We start from the raw sequence: 11,525 nt of genomic DNA on the forward strand, positions 1-11,525 counted from the left end.
CAATCTCTTTCAAGTTAAATATTCAGACTTCTCAGTCTCCTTCATCCCCAATTAAAGCCCTATAGTAAGCAGATCCCTATATATTGGTGGTGGTGGTGGTGGGGGGTTAACCACAAAAAGGAATTCACATCATACCTCCATTAAGCAGGCGAAGGCTGGTCTGTGCTGGGCAGAGAGAACTGCAGTGGGTAAGAGCAGCCAGCACTCGAGTTCAGGCTTCAGGGAGGCCTCTCTGGAAGCCTCCCCAACCCGCCAATCAGCTGAGAGGCGGGGAGAGAAGGAGCTGCTGTGTTGCAGTTTGCAGGCTGCTCCCACAAGCAGGAGAGAAGAAGGCGAACAGGGCAAGTGGCTGAGGGGCCTTGGGGCTGGGCAGGTGGGCAATGGGGTGGGGGTGGCAGGCACTGGCGTGGCGCCCTCCCTCAGTGGCTCCTAGGGCAGGTGCCCTGGCTGCCCCCCACCCCATTACACCACTGCGCCAGAGATCCCTCGCAGCCACAGGAACACCACCCAGGGCCCCTGAAGCCCTCGGGGGTGGCAAGTCCACCTTTTATTTTTACTGATTTTAGCATATCTGGCACACCCAAACGGGGCCTGAACTGGCCCTGGGGATTCAGCTTGACCTCGGGCCGAACCAGGCCTGGTTCAGTTCAAGATTGAGCTCCTTGAACCAAACCAGTTCAAGCTTGATCCGGCTCGCACATCCCGACTGCCTACTCAAGCCTCCCAGGGCTCAAGGCAAACTTGATGGGAGCAGACAAACACAGGGAGCCTGCAAGAAGGGCATGGTCTCTAAAGACCAGAGGGCTGTGGCATTCGCACTGAATTGCCATGTGAAGACACACTTCCAAACTATCCATATGGATATCCTGGCAGAGAGCCTCTGCCCTGTACAGCACTCGTCAAAGCATGGCTTCCAAGGCCTGCATCTCATGGCTGTCTCTTCTTTCTGCTTATGCAGAGAACTGTCTCTGTTCCTCGGAAGTAGCATGTACTATGTTATAAGGAGGGGAGACGCCCTGCTTTGAAATCTGTGGCATGCTGTTTAAACTGTGGACTGCACAGTCATGATTAATGGACGTTTTTGTGTGCTTATCTTTGTTTCATCTCTGAAAACAGATTTTTTGTTTTGTTTTTAATTTTATTTTGAAGAACAAATATTACAGTTTTAGATACTCCTAAGAATGAAACACTTTCATATAAAGTTTTAAAAGAAAAAGAGAGAAGGAGGGGAAAGGGAAAAGAAAAGAAAAACTGTATTTCCTCTGAAAGCTGCTATTGCTGACCAATTTACTGCTGTATTTCTAGTGCGAGCTGGCTTGGTTCAAGCTGGGCTCGATGTTGAACTGGACTAGGACCGATTTGAACCAAACTGATTTGGAGCTCTATTGGCAAAGGAGAATCCAGTGAAGATTCCCCTTTACCAGTAAAGGGGCAGGGGGGCTTCCTTGAGCCTCGAGGGGGTGGGAGGGGAGTAATTTAGTACTTACAAGAACTAGTGGTGGCAGCTCCCCACCCCCACCCCTGCTGGCCCAGTTCAGGCCTCCGTGCACACGTGGAGGTCATTGTAGTGACTTCTGCACATAGACGGAGGTCACTAAAATGGAGGCCTGGAGGCTCCACGCATGCACAGAGCCCTACCTAGCTCCTGTCTCCCACACGATTAGTTCTTCCTCTTCCTACCTAGTTGTTTGCTTCCACACAACACAACTGAAAATTGGGAGCTCCTAAACCTGGACACTTTTTCTACCTAGTTTTTGATTGTGTGAACAGCCTCGTGGTGTATTTATTGCCTGACAAATGCAGCATTCTTGTGATCTGAAGCTGGTTCCTGGTTCCCAGTTGCCTGCTTCACTTGGCGTGTACAGAAGCAGTTCCTTCTTCTTTTCTACAGACATTGGACATTTTAAAATTGGGGGCAGTGCATTTGTCACTGTCTGTCGTGAGAGGAAGGCAACCATTAGAAGTTAAGACTTCTTTATTGTGTTACGGGAGGAGACAAGCTGAACAAGAAGTACAGGCAGGAAGTTGGAAGGGAGGGATGCTGCCTCCAATTAGGATCACCACTAGCAAATATCTAGTGCCCTCTTCTGGCTGGACATACTCAACAACATTTCCACACACTGTCTTGCACAACCACAAAGCACTGGGTCTGAGACAATGCTAGTGTGACTCGCAAGGGCAAAGAGGCACTTTTCAAAGTGATGATTTTTTAATATTTAGTGGGGGCAGAGCAATTGTGTTGAGCCCGAGTGGGCCAGAGACATATTGTGACTATGGGATTGCTATGTGGGCCTTGTGTCTGTGTCTGTGTATTTTTATTTTTATTTATTATTATTATCTATTTATTATTAAAACTTTTATGCCGCCCTTCCAAAAGGCTCAGGGCGGTTTACATTAAAACACCATTAAAATCAATTAATAATTAAAACAGAAATTATAAAGCATAAAAAATAAATTTGCCAAACATTGGCTTCTTTAATAAGTTTGTGAGCATGACAGCCTGTCAGAGGTGATAAGAGATGCAGCTTTTAAGGAACACTTAATCAAGTACAACAAACAAGTATGACTGCAGGCAACTGAGTGATGCCAACAAAGAACATAGGACTTTCCAAGTAACATGCGATTTTTCTAGAGAACATGTCATTAGCCATGTCATGAAGCAACTCATGGGTGGAGAGAAGTCCAGATGGTCTGAGATGACTCCCAAGCCGAGACACGCTCCAAGGGATGAAGTCCAGATGGCCTGAGCCTACACCCAAGATAAGGAAGGAGGATGGCAGAGTGAGTGGAACTAGCTATGGAGACCCAGCAGTCCAGCCTAGATCTTGGAACTGGATTGAAACAACCAATCAAGACTGAGACTTTACTGAGACTTTTCTACACTTTACTGCCTTGTTAAGGTGTTTAATAAATTTGTGTGTATTTGAACAGTTGCCTCCTTGGATCTCCAGTACTTCTAGTCCATTCAAGGGAAAGAACCTGAGGGGAGATATAAAGCACTAATATGTTCCACAGCCTCAAAAAGAAAAAGAAAATAGGGAATAAGAGCACATAAGGCTACAGAGATTGGTATACAAAAACTCTGTTGTCAGGAGATATAGAGCCATAAAGGTGGGCACTCAACAACAACAACAACAAATACATTAATAATAAATCAACTCTACTTGTTAACAGTTCCATAACAAATTGTTCTCTGGGCTGCTCACAACACAACATCAAAACATCCAATAAAAACGCACAAAACATTAAATCATAATAGACCAAAAGGAAAAAGGAAAATACAACATGCAATACAAAGCTTTTTAAAAACTCTTTAAAAATCAGTTGAAAATCAAATTTAAAAATCAAAATTTAAAAGGCCTAAATGAACCAGAACGTCTTTAACTGGTGTCTAAAAGAACAAAGTGATGAAGCCAGGTGAACCTAACTGGGGAGGCAATTCCATAAGTGGGGTGCAACTACCAAAAAGGCCCTCTCCCTGGTAGCCACCTGCCTCACCTCGTTTGACAGGGGCACCCAGAGGAGGGCCTCCAAAGAAGATCTTAAGGTATGGGTAGGGACATATGGGGCAAGGCACTCTCCTAGATAACCCGGTCCCAAGCCATTTAGGGCTTTAAAGGTTAAAACCAGCACTTTGAATTGGGCCCGGAAATGGACTGGGAGCCAGTGCAGCTGATGAAGCACTGGAGTAATATGTTCAAAACGTCTAATTCCAGTCAATAATCTTGCAGCCCTCATTTGTGCCAGCTGCAGTTTCTAGACCGTTTTCAAAGGCAGCCCCATGTACAATCTGTTGGCAGCAATCCAAGCGAGAAATTACCAAAGCGTGAGTAACTGCGGCCAAGCTATCTCTGTCCAGGTAAGTTCGCAACTGGCATATCAGCAGAAGCTGATAAAAGGCTTTCCGAGCCACAGAGGCCACTTGAGTCTCTAGTGACAGTGCTGGATCAACGAGCACCCCCAAACTGCAAACCTGGTCCTTCAGGGGGAAGTGCAACCCCATTTTGAACAGGCTGAATATCATTCACCCGGGCAGAGGACCCACCGAACAGCAGTGCTTTTGTCTTGTCTGGATTGAGTCTCAGCTTGTTCACCCTCATCCAGTCCATTACCACATCCAGGCACTGATTCATGACAGGCGCTGCCACACCTGCATCTGATGAAAAGGAGAGATGCAGCAACTGAGTGTCATCTGCATACTGATGACACCTCAGGCCAAATCTCCAGATGGCTTCTCCAAGCGGTTTCATGTAGATGTTAAACAGCATATGGGAAAGAATGGAACCTTGCAGAACCCCATAGCATAAGTTCCAAGGGGTTGAGCAGTAGTCCCTCCTGCACCACCTTTTGGTAATGGGCTTTGACATAGGAGTAGAACCACCTCTCAGCAGTGCCTCCCACACCCAACTCGGACAGCCTATCCAAAAGGATACCATGGCCAATGGTATCAAAAGCCGCTGAGAGATCCAAGAGAATTAACAGGATCGCACTCCCCCTGTCTCTCTCTTTCTCTGCACAGGTCATCCCACAGGGCAACCAAAGCAGTTTCTGTTCCAAAGCCGGGCCTGAAGCCTGATTGAAATTGATCTAATTAATCCATTTCCTCCAAGAGTGTCTGGAGCTGGTCAGCCACGACACGTTCAAGCACCTTGCTCAGAAAAGAAATATTGGCCACAGGCCTATAGTTGTTTACATCCTTTGGGTCCAGGCTAGGTTCCTTTAGGAGTGGTCAAATAATAGCTTCCTTCAGTGGTGCTGGGACCACTCTTCCTCTCAACAAGATGACCGTCCCTGGACCCTGAAGTCCTTGACAACTATAGACTGATCTCCAGCCTCCCTTTTTAAGCGAAGGTGTTAAAGAGGGTTGTATGTGCCCAGCTTGAAGGGTCTTGGAAGAAACTAGTTATCAATCAATCAAAGTTTATTACGGTCTATGGCCAGCACAACAAGGGGGGAAAAGCAATACAATTAAAATATAAATAATTTAAAAAACAAACACACAAGTCAACAGTCTAACCCAAAACTAGGTTATCTTAATTCTTATCAGTCGGGTTTCAGGCCTCGGCATAGCACAGAGACAGCACTGGTCGCTCTGGTAGATGACCTTCTTTGGGACCTTGACGAGGGTAGTGTCCCTCTCTTGGTCCTTCTAGATCTCTCAGCGGCTTTTGACACAATCGATCATGCTATTCTTCTCAACCGCCTGAGTGGGTTGGGTATCAGGGGCACTGTCTTACAGTGGTTCCGTTCTTAGCTTAGCGGGCGTGTCCAGTCTGCATTGAGGACAGGTGCTCTGACCCATGGCCACTCCTTAATGGAGTTCCCCAGGGTTCAGTTCTTGCCCCTGTCCTCTTTAATATCTATATGAATCCACTGGGTCAGGTCATTTCCCAGTTTGGGGTGAGATTTCATCAATATGCTGATGATACTCAGCTATATCTTGCCATCCCAGACCATTTTGGGGACGCTGTTTCTGTGCTTACTCGATGCCTGGAAGCTGTTAAGGTCTGGATGAATCAAAATAAGCTCATACTTAATCCCACTAAGACTGAACTACTTTTATTCAGCCCTCGTACCGGCCAACAACTGGATGTGAACCTTGTTTTAGATGGGGTGGTGCTGCCCTCAAAGGAGCTTGTTCGTGATTTGGGGGTCCTTTTAGACTCGCGCCTCCTGCTTGAGCAGCAGGTGGAGGCTGCGGCCAGAAGTGCTTTTGCCCAGCTTCATCTGGTTCACCAATTACGCCCTTATCTTGATCGGCAGGCATTAATGACTGTGACCCATGCCCTTGTTATCCACCGCTTATATACTGTAATTGTAATGTTCTCTACCTAGGGTTACCTTTGAGGACAATCGGGAAGCTACAACGGGTCCAGAATGCAGCGGCTCGCCTACTCATGGGTGCCAGAAAATATGACAGGGTAACACCTCCCCTGCAGTCATTGCACTGGTTGCCTATTCACTTCGGAGTTCAATTTAAGGTCCTGGTTTTGACCTTCAAAGCCTTGTGGGGTTTGGCACCCATCTACCTACAGACCCGCCTCTCCCATCCAGTTACGTCCCGTTCGGTCAGATAATCTCAGATGGCCCTTTTGTTGGTCCCTGATTTCCGAGAGGTACAGAGCTCTAGGACCTGCGAAAGGGCCTTTTCGGTTGCTACCCCACTTCTCTGGAACTCCCTTCCCCTTCAGATCCGTTTAGCCCCTTCCTTACTGATTTTTAGATCTCTGTTGAAGACTTTTCTTTTTCGCCAGGCTTTTGCCCTGTTTTTAAGTTTTCAATTTAGAATGTAATTTTAATATCGTCTTGCTTTGCATGTTTTTGTGCACTGCCCAGAGTCTTTGGAGTGTGCAGTATATTAAATGTAACAAACAAACAAACAAACAAACAAACAAACGTTTAGAACCTGTTGGACCCAGGTAAAAATTCCCTCCCTTCTAGATTTAATAAGCCATGAAGGGCAAGGGTCAAGCATGCCTGGGGAAGCATTGGAATCCAACTTGGGAACCTATTTAGAAGCAAACAAGTCTTCCAACATACCCCTTCATGTTTGGTACACTACAGAGGGGTTGCCCCCATATCTTCCCTCTTGGACTGTCACAACTGTCCCCATCCACACCCAATACTGCATCCGTTCATGGGACGTTCCTTTTTCGAATGTGAGTCCCCCCTTTGGGACAAGGAACCACCTTCTTCTTCTTCTTCTTCTTCTTCTTCTTCTTCTTCTTCTTCTTCTTCTTCTTCTTCTTCTTCTTCTTCTTCTTCTTCTTCTTCTTCTTCTTCTTCTTCTTCCTTTTCTATCTACCCCTGCTAACTGAGTCAAGAGGCACCTGTTAAAAGTGGTGGTTCTCTTTATCTAGCATCGGGAGAGCAACAGGCCATATCCATCCCCAGCACAGCATCCTTCCAGTGACTGTTGTTGGTGTCTATCCTATGCTTCTTTTAGATTGTGAGCTCTTTGGGGACAGGGACCTATCTTTATTTATTTTTATTTTTCAATGTAAACTGCTCTTGGATCTTTTGTTGAAAAGCAGTATATAAACTATTTGTCGTCATCAATAATAATAATGTTGCTGTTGTTGAAAAATGCTGCTACTGCTGCTTATAAATAATAGCAGCAGTAGCAGGAGACTCTCCTGGTCATTGGATATGTGATGTGATTATTTACTTATTATTTCTATTTATATGTAAACTGCTTCATTCATTCATTAAAAATATATCTATACCACACAAAACCTGGATCTTTGAGAACTTTGTTGACAACAACAACAACAACTATTTATATACCATTTGTCAACAAAAATTTCCAAAGCATTTTACATAGAGAAATAACAAATAAATAAACGGCTCCCCATCCCCAAAGGGCTCATAATCTAAAAGGAAACATAAGACAGACACTAGCAACAGTCAGGGGGAGGGGAGGGCCAGTTACTCTCTCCCTGCTAAATAAAGAGAATCACCACTTTTTAAAGGTCTTAACAATTTATTCTGTGTAGCTCTTTGTCTCTCTGTGAATAAAGTATTTGGAACCAGGAACCAAATTCAGCATCATGCTTCATTTGCCAAAGAGCTAGGGATGTGGAGAAACATCTAGCTGGCACCAAAGCAGGGGTCGGCAACTTTTCACAGACAATGTGCCAAGCTTTCAGGGAGAGCTTGGGGAGAAATCCTGCTTGGAGCAAAGCTGGCATTCCCACTTCACTAGCCATGCCCCCTGCATCAGCTGGGTCATGATGCTTACACACACACACACACACACACACACACACACACACACACACACATGTTACTGGCCACGTCACTGCCCATGGCCCCATTTTTTCAGAACATGTGTGTTCAACAGAGAGAGCCAGGTCAGCTGGCACAGCCAGAGAGACCTCCGCTGCTGATCCTGGATGCCTACCACTTGCTAGAGCAACACATCAGCCAGAGGCAGCAATGGGTATCATAGCAGCCAGTCTTCCTAGCAGTGTGAAAATTATTTTGTGTGTTGCTTTTGGCACCCATTCCATAGGTTGCTAACTCCTGCATTAGAGGGTATTCCACCCTCTCATCACAATGGCCTATGACTCCCATCTTTGTTGGGGAATCTATGGATGCTGGAGGAACCGAGATAGCCTCTGACTGCCCTTGAGACTGTTACAGTGTCCACAGTGTCAGAGCTGTCACAGATAACAGTTTCCTGTTATCTTTTTTTCCACACAACCCCTTCCTCAAGCAAGCTCTGAGGCAATAAAAGGAAGCTCTGCTGCTTTTCCCTATGCACTGGGGAACAACATTTTGCAAGGTCCCGTTCCCCTTTGAGAACTCAAATCTTCAGCGTCAAATTACTCTGCTGCAATCAAGAGGATTCTTCAGAGGAAGCAGGTAAGTGGATGATCTGGGTTGGTTGACACAGGACTGAGGTTGAGGATGGCAAAAACTATGATAAGAATACATTAATATTTGGAAATTTGTGTCACAGCGTTTTGAAGTTCTCATCAAGTACCTCCAAACTCAATTATCTGAAAGACCAGGAGATGAAAGCTAGGCTGCTAGAGCCACTGACTGACATCCAGATTAAGTTACTCAATAGTACTACTCAAGAATTACTCTAAGAGGCTACTTAATTTCAGTAGGACTTCTCAGGAGTAATTTAATCTGGCTGTGAGCCAGTGTGTTTTGATGGATTATTCCTTGATTCCTTAGATGGATTATTCCTTGCTCTGAGTTGTGTCTGCTGCTAAGGTTAGAAAACCCACAGAAGAGAGTCACTCCACACTAAACTGCAGTGCCAGTCTGCACCTTCACTTCTACTAAGTAGTATATTGTACCAAATATTCTAGTGCTTAGCATAATTTACCATTAAACCAAAGAGTACAGCTTCAGATTTTGATAATAAGCAGGAAAAACACATACAACAAAATCTAGAGGGAAGTAACTGATTGTTGTAGCACAAAGTGCTACCTGACATGAGAATCTCTTGAGAGATGCAACCCTCTCCAAGAAGTGGGGTAGCTGTGAATATAGAGATCCTGAATCTGGTGCTGAGTTGCAACCATTTCTGGAACAGGGAGGAGTCCTGCAGCTGTGGATGAGATCACCATCATCATTGTTTCATTTATTTTATTTATGCAGCTGCTTCTTCTGTACAATCATATACTTATTTAACTTATTCATTTATGCATTATCCTATATACGTATCATAATATTACACAGCTGTCCCTTACTACTATTATGTATTATTTATAGACTGCTTTTAAACAAAAAGGTTCTCAGAATGGTTTATATGTTAAGAAATGAACAGTAAAGAGAAGATTGTTCACTGTCCCCAAAGGGCTCACAGTCTAAAAAGAAACATTAGGTAGATACCAGCAACAGCCACTGGGGAGATGCTGTGCTGGGACTGGATAGGGCCAGTTGCTCTCCCCTTGCTAAAAAAACAAAACAAAAATAACAATAATAAACAACTTTATTTGTTAGCCACCCCAAAACAAATTGTCCCCTGGGAAGCTTACAACACAACATTAAAACATGAGATGAAAAATATACAACACATTAAATCATAACAGACCCCCTGCCCCAAAAAAGGATGGGGGAATACAAAATACAACACAAAACACAATTTTTAAAAACCCAGTTACTATCAGATCAAAAATTTTAAAATTTAACAGAGAATCACCACTTTGAAAGGTGCCTCTTTGCGCGGTTAGCAGGGGTGAAGCCTTTCTGAAAAGGTTTGTGGAACTGTTCTGAGTTTCAGAAGCAAAAAGGTTAAGTCCCCACCCCTAAAAAGCATGCAATTTAAATGTTGACAGTGGGGAAGACATCTCTGAGAAAGGCAAGAGAGGAAAGGCAACATGACATGGAGGTAGTGATTTATACCATACAGGCTGGCATCTGGAGTAAAATGTTTTCTGAAACCTTTGCAGTGTACCTAACCCAGAATAACTTCAGTGATGCATGCAGTCTCTGCTATGGATGACTTTGAATGCTCAGGTGACAGAGACACGGCTTCCCAATTCAATGCTGGTTATCTATCCTGGTTCAATGCTGGTTAACTGCCACAGGATTGCCCTGAAATTCTATATTCACACTATCAGCTCTGCTGGACATACTAATTCTGATTAACGTTTTCACCGGGATCCTTGTGACTGTGTGAATGCACCTTTTTGGTGGCCTTTTCTTGGCACACAAAAGAATGAGATGATTTTTAATATACATTGAACAGCCAGGTTTGGGAATGACCTCTTCAGATGAATTGCTTGTGACAGACCTTCTGATGCACACATGCCACACGTCTGGGGGAAGAAGGTATGATCATACTTCCTATGACTGTACTAGGAGAGCAGATGTGACCAAGTTGTGTGGACATAGATTTCCCCACATTGCTGTAAAGGGACAGTGGCTGCTACTTCACACATAACTGCCCTCCCGCCATTAAAGTATGTTCCCTGCTGAAAAAGAGACATGCAGTAATGTGTGCAAATCTCATAAATGTATACATTGCTGTGTGCAGAAGCTAAAGCCATTTTTTTAAAAAGCAAAGTTTGCACAACTTCTCTTGACCAAACCATTTTTAAATTAAGCTAGAGTTCAAAGAAGCATATTTCATGACAGTCCTAATAAATCCTATCAGGAGCAGCTTCTAAGATCAGTAGTTTTAGGAAAATAGCTTTTGCAAGAACACAGTTGGTATCCTCTTTCTTCTGCAGAGGGCCAAAATATTGTCTACTTGATGCAACCTCTAGGTTAAGCAAACTTTGACTGTAACAGACAAGAGACATGATATGCCCAGCATCCTGTCAATCCTTTAGCAAGCAAAGCTGGAACATCCCAGCTTTAGGTCAGACTTAGGATAGCCAGGTCAGGCCTTTAAGGTAAAATACAAATGAATATATGACAAAGGATAAAAATCCAGATCTGCAGTCTGCACAGTTCACGGCCCCCGGCTTGGCTTGCATTTTGGCTCTCTGTGTCAGAGTCTATGTTCTCTGTCTCCAAAGCACCACAACCTTACTGGCATGCCAACCGCACACACAGGCTCTCCTGTTCTAGGTTTAGTGCAATATTTCCCTCTGCCTGCCTCCCTTTTCACTTTGGTGCCTCCACCCCCAGCCCATAACTTTCTAGAGGTCTGTTCCTCTGTTACTCCGCCATCTTTCTCCTTTGCTTTTCAGCCTATGTCCCACTCTGGCCCCCTTCCTAAATCCCTCCTGCTTCTAGGCAGAGTTTCTACCATGAGTTTCCTCATACTCGTTTCTGCCATGGAGTTCGGGGACTGTCTGGGCTCAGTGGCAGCAAAGTTGAGTCTCTCTTCTGGCTGCAAGCAACTAAATAGATCTTATGCCCAGTGGGATGCTGGGAGTAGTGTCAGATTCTGTGAAAGCAATCTGTGTGCAGAGTGAGGTCATAGCTGTGGGTTTACACAACAGCAGTTTTACAATGTTTCTCTCACCCACATTTTTAAAAGGCTGTTTCCATTGCTCTCCCCCCAACCCCATTTTCCAGGGATTGTTCAATCCCTCATTATCTGGAAGCAAGTC

This window comes from Hemicordylus capensis, chromosome 1, assembly GCF_027244095.1.
Source record: "Hemicordylus capensis ecotype Gifberg chromosome 1, rHemCap1.1.pri, whole genome shotgun sequence".
NCBI classification, from domain to species: domain Eukaryota; kingdom Metazoa; phylum Chordata; class Lepidosauria; order Squamata; family Cordylidae; genus Hemicordylus; species Hemicordylus capensis.